General features: G+C 46.1%; 1 protein-coding gene and 1 pseudogene across 2 annotated transcripts in view; one reads left to right on the top strand and one right to left on the bottom strand.

The window, feature by feature from the left end:
- Plac8 (placenta associated 8) overlaps nt 1-4,373 on the bottom strand; it is a 21,637-nt gene extending 17,264 nt beyond the window's left edge. Inside the window, exons 1-2 of one of the 2 annotated variants that reach the window (XM_063273327.1) lie at nt 4,290-4,347; nt 2,165-2,211 (exon numbers count right to left, since the gene is read on the bottom strand). The gene's annotated coding sequence lies outside the window, so the exon portion shown is untranslated. Of the gene's footprint in view, nt 1-2,164; nt 2,212-4,289 lie in introns of both variants that reach the window. The other variant, NM_001108353.1, reaches the window with a different exon arrangement.
- On the top strand, nt 2,615-12,071 carry LOC134481705 (ubiquitin-conjugating enzyme E2 variant 2-like; annotated as a pseudogene).

Below are 12,071 nucleotides of genomic sequence, written 5' to 3'. Positions count from 1 at the left end.
GAGCAGCGTTTACTGACGCAGAACTTGGAAAATGTAGCAGGTACCACTCCCCCCGCCCCGGGGGGTGCGTGGGTGGCCCTGGGGAGTGCGTGGGTGGAGTGTGCTTGAGTCTTAGAGATTACGTTTCCGCAGCTGGGGGCAGACCCTAAACCCTGAGCAATGGGTGAGGTCAAGCTTCCTTCAGAACTCAGCACGAAGTTTGAAGTTTCCCGGAGCTTTCCTCCTCCCCAACTCCAGCACTAAACCTCAGAAACCATATTCTGAGAGATTGTTACTGCCATGGAAGGCGCCAGACGTATAACCCCAGCAATTTCTCCATGTCTTGCCTCTAGGAAATATAGTCCCCCCCCTCCCCACCAAAGGTACCACAGTGCCTTGGAAAGCGAAACATTTTAGAAAATAGAAAAGCACGTGTATTCAAATTTACTTTGCATTGTCTTTGAATAGTCAAAGGCCAGAGAGAATACAAGAAGTGAACAGTACTGGGCGGTTACCTCAGGGCCAGCTGCTGATATTTTTTTCATGTTTATCTTTCTGATTTATTATTTTTATGATAGTGTTGAAATTGTTAGGACTGGGAAACAGATCAGTGGTAGAGTGCTTGCTTAGTATGTGAGAGAGCCTGGGCTAGAGCCCCACCTTAGCAACAGCAACAACACAAAAAATTAGAGCTTTATTTCTTTTATAATGAAATTTTGAGGTAACTGTGTTTTCCCTTAGGGGGGAGGGATCAAATAGGAGACTAATATCTTTAAGGAGATTAAGCCTGAAGGCACATCCTTTCTACCGTTTTTTTTTCCAGAGGGAAACTGTAAGCCTTCAGCTCATTTTTACATTGAGATTTAAACCTAAGAGTGGGCATCTGAGTGGTCGTGAGAGAAAAATCCCCAGGTTGTGGCTATGTAGGTATCCTTTTCCTGGCAACCCTCAGTCAGCGTATTCCAGACGTTTGTGTATTTACGTTGGGACACATAGACTTTACAACCACGTGAGACCGGAACGCAGTAATCTGCATCTGTGGCAAAGGCTTGTACCTAGAACATTCACCTGCTCACTGACAGATAGTTGGTAAAAAAAAAAAAGGTTCTTTTCTCTACTTGTGGCCAGAACAGTCATCAGTCAGTCCCAGCTGTACTAGACAAGGTGGTGACACCTATAACCCTAACTTTGGAAGTGGAGGCGGGAGGAAAAAAATATAACAACCATAACAAAACTCTTATCTTTTTCATTTGTTTAACCCAGGAGAAATTTGAAGACATATATAATGTGCCCTACACATATGGAAACAATTTCCAAAGGTTGCGTGTTTCTTTCAGATCTCCCCCTCCCTTCCTCCTTCCCCCCTCTCCCCCGTCCCCCCCCCACCCCTCCCTCTCCCTCCCCCCTCTTCCCCGCCCTTCCCCCTCCCTCCCGCCCCCTCCCTCTCCCCCTCTCCTTCCCCCTCCCCCTTGCCCCTGCCCCCTCCCTTCCCCCCTCGCCCCGCCCCCTCCCTCTCCCCCTCGCCCTCTCCTTCCCCCTCCCCCTTGCCCCTGCCCCCTCGCCCCGCCCGCGCTCTCTCCCCCTCGCCCCCTCCCTCCCCTTCCCCCTCTCCCCGCCCCCTCCCTTCCCCCTCCCTCTCTCCCCCGCCCCCACCCCTCCCTCTCCCTCTGTCCCTGGTGGTTGAATCTAAGGCACGCAGTGTGTGTTAGACAAGTGCTCAGCTAACTTCCTCTTTTGAAGGTGGGAAACTGTGGGGTGGGCAGCCGTGGGAGACCATGGTGTTTCCGGAACTGAAGCCAAGTGCGGGTGGAGGGGAGGGTGGGGGGGTCGGCAGGAGGTTTTGAATAACGAGAGAAGCTCCTGGCCATGAAGGTTGCAGCTGCAGGGGAAGGATGCTCTGCCCAGCACTGTCTAGAAGTGCAGTCCTAGAGGGAACGAGCGCTCCGGGGTTGCCATGTGCACCTCCAGCTTCCTCTGAAGAGGGTCTTAGACTCTCTAGCCCTGAGGTTTCTCATAGAAGAAACACCTCCTCCAGGGTCGAAGAGCCAACAGGCTCAGGGGAGTCCATGCTGAGCATGTGCGTGCCCAAGGCCCTTGCTCAGCCTTTGATCCTCTGCTACCCAACAGAAAACAACCAACAGAAGAACTAACCACAAAACACTAGGAGAAGTCTGCAAAAACTCACTCGGTGCACTCTTAAGGCAGCCCGGTGATCCGGTCACAATCCCTCGTCTGTTGGAAGTTACAACAAAAACATAAAATGTAATGCAAACTAAACTCGCTTTTTTTTTTTTTTTTAGTGCGTCCACTAAAGGTTTAACCTTAGTCATCTGAAATGAAAAGTCACCAGGAAGTGAAGGGTTTAAAAAAAAAAAAAGAAACACTAATCTGCCGCCACTGCCTAATGCTATGCGGCGTAGATTCTAGGAATGTTCTATGACCTTATGTTCCGGCAGGTTTCCGCGGTCCTCAGAGTTTATTATCATTTGTGTGCCCCAAACTATGTTTGCCTTCCCATCCTCAAGAAGCCAATTCACAGTCGAATTAATAGTGGAAACTAGGAAAAGGACATCCTCCCACGCCCAGTCCACAGATCCGCCTTCCCGGTCCTGAAGTGAGATTGGGGCTTAAATTGAAGGCTGGGCTCTGCACACCACAGGTAGGCAGCATGTGTCTTCCGCCGCATCCTGTAAGGTGGTCTGACCAGTCGAGCAGAAGTCTGTGGAATCCTTTTCTGCGAGGCAAGCTCCTCCTCTGACCAGAGGGCTTTTTCTTCTCCCAGCATGAGAGTCCTGGGAAATCCCCAGCCCTTTAGGGTTTGTTGTTATAATAGTCTCTTTGGAAGACTTCGAGGTGTCCGTATTAGAATATCCTCTTTTTTTTTTTTTTGCCAGACTCGTCTCAAAAGCATTTTTGGAAAGCCCACGTGGCAAAGCAGATTTCTGGTCACTACTCTGGAAAGTTGTAATTAGCCTAGGGTCTGGGAGTTTGTAATCATCAGTTTTCTGGGCTGCAGCCCCTGTGTCTTGACAAAGGAATGTGACTGCTTTGATGGCGACTTGATAAAAGAGTGCGCCTTTCCCCAGGCTGACAGAGACCCTGCCTGGTGCCTCCCACTGCAAACTCACGGTGACGCGACCCCTGGACAGTGGTGAGTCCCACCCAGGGGCTTACAGACTTTGCAACCTCTGGCTCCATTTCCTGTCTGTTAGAAATAACTGCAAGTCCCTTAGAAAACATGTATCGACCCAGCTGTGTTTGTCAAAGTCTTGTGATAGAGTCGTTATGGGCTAAGGAGAAATCTGTCGTTCCCTGACGGTGGGGCAATGCGAACCACAACTTTGCACAATAGGATATTAATAAAAGCTGTGGTGGGGGCCAACCACTCAGGGATAAAAGGGGGAAAAATGGAGGCAAGGACTGAAATAAGGCTCTGGGTGGACCGGCTTAGAAAAGCAACATGAAAAATAACTTCCTTCCTGCCTTCCTTCCCAGTTTCCTTGGCAAGGACTGGACCCTGCCAGGAAATCTTGTAGGATTTGGCTTACATGTTGAACATCTCAAATTTTATCTCTTAGTCTCAGACCTTGTACCTATATTTCTGTCTCAGAACACACCACTCTCTAGCAGGAGAAATCACTGGCTTAATAAAATTATGTTACATGGCACTGGTTAAATTAATGAATCTTGTTAATCTTGATTAAGCCAGGTTCCAAGCAACATATGCTTGAAGTTTCTAGTATACATTGGCATTAAAATTCTTTTTCCGTCTTGACTGAAACAATCTCATCACACAGCGCTCTCCAGGGTCCGGGGCTACCCAAGGTGCGCTGTGAGCGTGCTGGTTCTCTGTGAGCATCAGCGAGTACCAGAACTAAGTCTCCACAGACGTTAGATTTTTGCTTTCATGATGAGAATTCCTAAGGACTTTCAAACTTTACAAACTAAACCTACAAAAATCCCATCGAGTTCTGCCAGGTAGTTTAAACAAATTAGTAGATATTTTCTATGCACAAAGAAACTAGATCACTGGGTGGTGGTGGGGGATCTAGTTAGGAAATCCAGCACATAAAATGCCCTCCCCACTGAAAGCGGTGTCCCAGAGGGTCCCGGCTGAGATGTTTCAAAGCATGATGCTTAGCATGCCTCACCCATGATTGCTGAGTTTCACTAAAATTACTAAATTTACAGCAGCTGGGGAAGAAAACACTCATCTTTCAACAGAATCTCAAACCACATTAGGAATAAAATAACGAAATCACTTTAAAAAGTTGCCCCTCGGTTTAAAGAAATTCTTAACAATTACTTACAGTTCAAAAGGTTTGGACAGGACGGGTCCTGTGGTCTGGGGTTGAGTCTTCCTACAAATGGAGAGATTCTCAAGGAAGGGAGAGAGGTGATCAGCTTGGTGGAGGGTGTGGTGGGGGTGGACTGTAGTCCAAAGAGCAAAGTCCTGTGCTCTGATTGGCTGTGGTAATCCAGGCAGAAGTGCTAAAAGCTATCTCTTACCAAATAGGGCCTTTCCTTCTTTACAATTACAACGGGCTAACCTCTAATACCTTGGTGGGGAGGAGAAGGCATGGTTCCCTGGGCAGTAGATTAATCTACCTGCCTGCAAAGCTCACTGATGCTTACACCTTATTTTCCTCTATTAACATAATAAACTGGAAGGCTCTAGGTGACCTGGAATTGCAGGCCTGCTCACACTGCCCTTGTTTGTGTCTTGAGGCAGGGGCCTCTCTATAGTCCTGGGTATCCTGGAGCTCAGTTTGTAGGATGGTCTCAGTCTCTCAGAGACCCATCTGCCTCTGCCTCCTGGGAGCTGCGATTAAAGACAGGCACCATCATGCCGGGCTTCTGGTCAGATCTTTCTCTTCTGTCTTTTCTTCTTCCCCTCTCATTTCCTCCCTGAGGTATTAAGAGACTGAACCCGTGGCCAGAGGATTTTTAGGTGTGAACTCTATTATTCCGAACCCCGATATTGCTTTGGTCTCTGTAATGGACTGAGCCCTTGCTATATGTTAGGCATGATTTTTATTATTTTATTATTTTACTCTTGCGGTCGTCACTGCCGCCATCATCGCTGCCGCCACCACCACCACCACCACCACCACCACCGCCGCCGCCACTGTCAACGTTGTCATCATCATCTCCAAACCCCATGTCTCCATGGCGTGAGCCTGTACTTGCACGCGGGCATCTGAGTGCCATAGCCAGTGTGTGGAGGTCAGAGGTCAGCCTTGGAAAGTCTGTCCTCCCCTTTTGTCTGTTGTTCCCACTGTGCTGCCTAGCTGTGAGCTTCCAAGCAATTCTCCTGCCTCTACTCTCCCCCCCCCCCATCTCTTGTAGGAATTCTGTGATTACAGTTATTAGCAGCTGAACTATCAGTATTATTTATTTATTTATTTATTTATTTATTTATTTATTTATTTCCAGGGACCAAACTGAGATTGTCAGTATGTTTTTTTCCTCTCCCACTCTTAAAAAAAAAAGTATTTTCATGTGTATGTATGTTTTGCTTGTGCGCCTGCCTGTGCACCATGTATGTGCACATGTGCCTGGTGCCCACAGAGGCCAGAAGATGTTAGATCCCCTGGAACGGAAGTTGCAGGTGGGTGCTGGGAATCAAATGGACCCCCTGGCGAGCAGCCAGTGCCCATAACTTGCTGGGCCATCTCTCCAGCTCAGTTGTTGGGTTTGAGCTGCGAGTGCCTTTGACTGCTGGGCTATTGTGCTGAACCCGTAGGCGTGGTTCTTAATGCTTTTAACATTTTCGCCTTACAGTCCTGAAGGGTGATATGCTTGCCTCTACTTGACTGATAAAGAAACTAAGATTCTTTCTTTCTTTCTTAGATTTATTTACTTATTATATGTATATGAATACACTGTAACTCTCTTCACACACACCAGAAGAGGGCATCAGATCCCTTTACAGATGTGGTTGCTGGGATTTGAACTCAGGACCTCTGGAAGAGCAGTCAGTGCTCCTAACCGTTGAGCCATCTCTCCAGCCCGGGGAATGGTCCATTTCTGAGCGGTTTTATTAGGCAGTAAATTTCTTTTTAAAGACTAGCCTCCTATCCCGAGAGACTCCCCAGAAGAGCAGGCCAGAATTCAGACATCCATGCTAAGTGCCGCATAACCAAAGTGAACTTTGAAGGAGCCCCGTTTTCCCAACAGGGAAGGTTCAGTCTCCAACATCCTCACACAGACATAGGCAGGCAAAATGCTGATCATATAAAATTAGAGGCGTTGGGGAGGAGAGAGGGAGAGGGAGGGAGGAAGAGAGGGAGAGGAGGAGGAGGGAGGGAGGGAGGAAGAGAGGAAAGGGGTGAGGAGAGAGAGGGGGAGGGGAAGAGGAGAGGGGAAAGGAAGAGAGAGGGGGAGGAGAGAGAGGGGGAGGGGGAGGGGAAGAGGGAGAGGGAGAGGGAGAACAGCCAGAGGCATCTCTAAGAGTCTAGACTAGAGGGAAATAGAAACAGACTGGCCGTGAACAGGGAAGGAGGCTGTGGACTGAAACAGCCTGGATGTTCAGAGTAGAGGAGGGATCAGGAGGACCAGGGTGCTGGTGTGACATGGGCCTTTAAATACATAGCAGGTACATGTGAACAGGGAGGGACCCAAGGAGCCTGGAAGCGAGCACTGGCTTCGATAAGTAACCACAGGTATAAAGGGAAGCGGTTCCTTCTGGCAGACAAATTCCTCCATTTCACAAGTTCCTGAAGAACTTTTTTTTTTTTTTAAACTGGGCATTGATCGGAAATTGACTAATACACAGCACACTTGCCTTCATGCCTACTGGGAAAGTGATTTTGAAATGACTGATCTATTTTTTTAAAATGTTTTGTTATTTTATTGTTTATTTATTCATTCATTCGTTTATTGTGCTTGAGGTGTGTGTCTGTGTGAATGTATGTGTCTGTGTGTGTGTGTATGTCTGTGCCCACGTGTGTATCTTTGTGCAGTCAAGTCATGTAGCTAAGGTGGAGGTCAGAAGACAGCTCACTGGAGTACCTTTTCTACTCTCTCACATGTATCCCTTGGATGCACACATGTGGAAAAGAAATTTCTTAGGAACGCATAGCAGAGAAGAGTAATTCAGCTGCGAAAAAAGTGATCTAAAGAGACTGGAGTGAATATTTCACATACGGAGGAAATTGAGACTTAAAAGAGTGAAGCCCGACAATTTCCTGACCCTCGTTCACCTCCAACTATCTCTCACCTCTGCCTCAGATTATAGCCTCTGCCTCAGTTCACACTCTCTGCCTCAGTTCACACTCTCTGCCTCAGTTCACACTCTCTGACTCAGTTTACATTCTCTGCCTCAGATTATAGCCTCTGCTCAGTTTACACTCTCTGCCTCAGTTTACACTCTCTGTCTCAGTTCACACTCTCAGCCTCAGTTTACACTCTCTGACTCAGTTTACATTCTCTATCTTAGTTCACACTCTGCCTCAGTTCACACATTCTGCCTAGCTTACACTCTCTGCCTCAGTTTACACTCTCTGCCTCAGTTCACACACTCTGACTCAGTTCACACATTCTACCTCATTTAACACTCTGCCTCAGCTTACACTTTCTGCAGTTTCACTTTTCTTTTTTTGTTTTGTTTTGTTCTGTTTTTTTGAGCCAGGTTTTTTTCTGTGTAGCCCTGGCTGTCCTGGAACTTACTGTGTAGACCAGGCTGGCCTCAAACTCAGAGATCCACCTGCCTCTGCCTCCCCAGTGCTAGGATTAAAGGCGCGCTCCACTTTCTGAGGAAGCAAGACAAGTCCGGCTGATCCACGATTTCACGCGGGAATGGGTCCTTTTGAAACTTCAATCATTTATTCTTGTTGTTAAAATTTAAGCATAAATGTTCACAAGCAGAGAACTGCTGGATAATTTAAAACGCGTCACTCAGAGGAAACCATTAGACATCTGCAAGTCATTCCTCAAGGAACATTTGCTGATAAGGTAGTTAATATACACTCATCCTGCTAATTTATTCAGCGAAGGTAAAGGGAACTGCCCTTCTCTTTGGATGGAGCAGGCATACTTCATGTGTGTACCATCGATGATAATGGAGACTGTGGTTATAATTTCAGAATTTTGAAAGGTGTACTTTATCCTTTAATTTCCATTTGTGTGGGGGGAAAAAAGCAGTGCTTTGAAAAATTATCTGAAGTCCAGCAAAAATTCTGTGCGAGCAGCCTCAGGCCTGTTCTGTGAATGCTTCAGGAGTCCTGCGACATAGTGAAGGCCTCAGCTCATGGTTTCTGAGTGATATTCCAGCTCATGTGGTCTGGTCAGCCAGGGGATGTTGGTGGCAATCCCAGTGTGGGAGCAAAGTTGTCTCTTTCCTTAACAGTAAGTGGTACATTCACCACCACCGACAAAAGTAACGAGGGAAACTTAATAGTAGTCTGCGGGTCATTCATTCGGTCATCGTGACCAAAGACCTAAGAAAAATAGTCACAAAGCGGGAGAGACTTGGCTCCCCCCATGGTTCAGGTTTTCAGGTCAATGGCCCTATTGCCTTAGGCAAGGCTGGGACTTCATGGCCCGGAAGGTGTGGGGAGACAAATGGTGGCTGGGAGCAGGAAGAGGCACAGGAAGGGTGCAGGGACAAATTATAGCTTTAAGGACACAGTATCAGTAACACACTTCCTCCACCTAGTCCTGCTTCTCAGCACTCTCTTCAGCCATCAGCCCACTGTGCATTATCCACTGGTGCACACTGCCACCAGTGGGCTCAAGTCTTCAAAATGAAATACTCCCTACCCACTGCATTACAATACCATTAGCTCACCGTGCTCAAGTCTACTCTTAGAAGTTGTTCTGCTTAAATACTATTATGTCTATTTGCTTGTGTGTGTGTATGTGTGTATATGTGTGTGTGTATGTCTGTGTATGTCTGTGTGTCTGTGTGTGTATATGTGTGTATGTCTGTGTGTATGTGTGTGTATGTGAGTATATGTGTGTGTATGTGTATGTTTGTGTGTATGCATGTGTAGTGTGTGTATGTGTGTGTGTATGTCTGTGTGTCTGTGTGTGTATATGTGTGTATGTCTGTGTGTATGTGTGTGTATGTGAGTATATGTGTGTGTATGTGTATGTTTGTGTGTATGCATGTGTAGTGTGTATGTGTGTGTGTATGTCTGGTATGTCTGTGTGTCTGTGTGTGTATATGTGTGTATGTCTGTGTGTATGTGTGTGTATGTGAGTATATGTGTGTGCATGTGTATGTTTGTGTGTATGCATGTGTAGTGTGTGTATGTGTGTATATGTGTGTGTATGTCTGTATGTGTATGTGTGTGTATGTCTGTGTGTATGTTTGTGTGTGTGTGTATGTCTGTGTGTGTATATGTCTGTGCGTATGTGTGTGTATGTGTGTGTATGTGTGTGTATGTGTGTGTATGTCTGTGTGTATATGTGTGTGTATGTGTATGTATATGTGTGTGTATGTGTGTGTATTTTGTGTATGTGTGTATGTGTGTGTATGTGTGTGTATTTTGTGTATGTGTGTATGTGTGTGTGTGTGTGTATGTGTGTATGTGTGTGTGTGTGTATATGTGTGTGGGGGTGGGGTGGTAGGGGGATAACCCATCTGGAAGCAGAGGACAATCTGCTCTCCTTCCACCACGAGGTCTCAGGAATCTAACTCAGGCTATCACATTTGGCAGCAGATGCCTTTTTGTCCCTTCTGCTTAAAATTTAGCCAGTGGCTCATGATGGTCAAAACAAGAGTTCTGGAAATAATAAGTGTGTGTCAGCAAACCCGTGGGCCCGCCCCATGTTGGTCCTGCCCTTTACGTTGGCTCCTACTCCATCAGGGTTTCTGCCTGGACCACTTGTGTTGTCATGGCTAAACATTATGGAGCCACCATCAGTAGCATTTTTCACCACCTTCAAGCCATCTCCCATTGCATCTTTGATGTGAATGAATGTGTGTTTGTGGAGTCTTTTGACCAGTAATATGAGACTATGAGAGAGAGAGAGAGAGAGAGAGAGAGAGAGAGAGAGAGAGAGAGAGATTACATTCCTTAATAAAGATGAACACTTCTCTCAGTATATACTTACAGAAAAATCTTGTATGCTCCAAACAGCCAAGACTTACACGTTTCAGGGCTTGGGTCAGGGTTGGGTAATGCCTACTATGCAAATATGAGGACCCAAGTTCAGATCTCCAGCAGTCACATAAGAAGTTCGTGTGGTGATGCATACCTGTGTCTCAGTGCTGAGAAGCAGAGCCAGGGTTTTCCCGGGGACTTGATGGCCAGTCAGTCCAGTTAATCAATGAGCTCAAGATTCAGTCAGACACCCTGTGTCAGAAAGTAAGGCAGGGAGTGGCTGGGTAAGACATCTGACATTGACATCTGTTGTTCATGTCCTACACGGGCACCCTCTCACATGCACACACACACACATATACCACACACTTGTGCACACACACATACACCACACACATGTGCATACACACACTGCATGCATGTACACACACATATACCACATACATGTGCATACACACTGCATGCATGTATACACACATATACCACATACATGTTTACACACATATACCACATACATGTACACACACTGGTGGTACACCATACACACATACTTTTAAAAAATGGCCTCTTTAGTTCTGTACAGATAGAACGCACCTTTTTTCCCAGCTTGAGAAGGCTTAAAGGAAAGTGCCCAATCCTTTTCTTTCACTTTAAGACAGGTTTTACTGTGTAGTCATGGAACTTGCTGTGTAAACCAGGCTGACCTCTGCCTCACAGATCTGTCTGTCTGTCTGTCTGTCCTGGTGCTGCATTAAAGGAATTCGCCATCACCCCTGGTAGGCTTGCTTTTTTGGATTGTATTGTAAACTGTTTTCAGTGAATTTCTTTCTTTTCTAGATTTTCCTTTTTCCTCTATCGTGAATTCTTGTAAAGATGGCGGTCTCCACAGGAGTTCCTCGTAATTTTTGCTTGTTGGAAGAACTTGAACAAGGACAAAAAGGAGTGGGTGATGGTGTGCTTAGTTGGGGCCTTGAAGATGATGAAGACTTGACACTTGCGAAGTGGACAGGCATGATTATTGGGCCACCAAGGACACCATATTAAGACAGAGTATATAACCTGAAAGTGAAATGTGGGTCTGAATATCCAGAAGCTCCTCCATCAGTTAGATTTGTAACAGAAATTAATGTGAATGGAATCAATAATTCTGGTGGAATGCATGGAGCATGTCGGTATCAGCAAAATGGCAAAATTCCTACAGCATTAAAGTTGTACTTCGAGAGCTAAGATGTCTTACGATGTCCAAGGAAAATATGGAGTGTCCACTGTCACCAGAAGGACAGACGCACTCCAACTAATTTTAGTGGATCTCAAACTTGTCTTAAACCAACAATCCTTCTACTCATGCGAATGTCCTGATTAAATATCGCCATGCAAAATACTCACACATGAAGTAAGAGAACGGCAGCTGGTGAACATGACCGGGACAGTTGTAAGAATATATTTAATATATATGTACACCCATTGTGTTTTCAGGTAACAAGAGGAGTGCAGCACAATTTTCCTCTTCTTAAAGCACGGTCATTTAAACATGAACCTGGAGCATTCAAAATAGAAGTCAGGTTGTCAAGGCAGAAGCAGGGCGAAGGAGTGTCAGGTGGCCACGGGAACCTTTGTTTTTCTGAAAGGAAAGTCTCAAGGAGGAAGAGAACTGGCAGGTTTTATCCACCATATTTAGAGCTGCAGCTGGGATTGGGTTTTTTTTTTTTTTTTTGTTGTTGTTGTTGTTGTTTTCTTTTTTTCGGAGCTGGGGACGGAACCCAGGGCCTTGCACTTGCTAGGCAAGCGCACTACCACTGAGCTAAATCCCCAACCCCGGGATTGTTTAAGTAGCAGCCACCAACTGTTTTAGCTCTTGAAGCGCTGCGGGTGCTGACTACTCTGAGTACCAACAGTAGGCTCAGGATTCTTTTTTTACCTGTATTCACGATAAAACAATGTTTGGGGTTTTGAATTTCTGTTAAAAGCGCTTCCCGTTTGTTACATGTAACAGACATGATGCTTTGTTTACAGCCTTTGTTTAATAAAACGTGCTTAGAA

This window comes from Rattus norvegicus, chromosome 14 (assembly GCF_036323735.1).
Source record: "Rattus norvegicus strain BN/NHsdMcwi chromosome 14, GRCr8, whole genome shotgun sequence".
In the NCBI taxonomy this organism is placed as follows: Eukaryota; Metazoa; Chordata; class Mammalia; order Rodentia; family Muridae; genus Rattus; species Rattus norvegicus.
The sequence above is the reverse complement of the archived record's forward strand: the minus strand, read 5'-3'. Positions and strand labels throughout refer to the sequence as shown.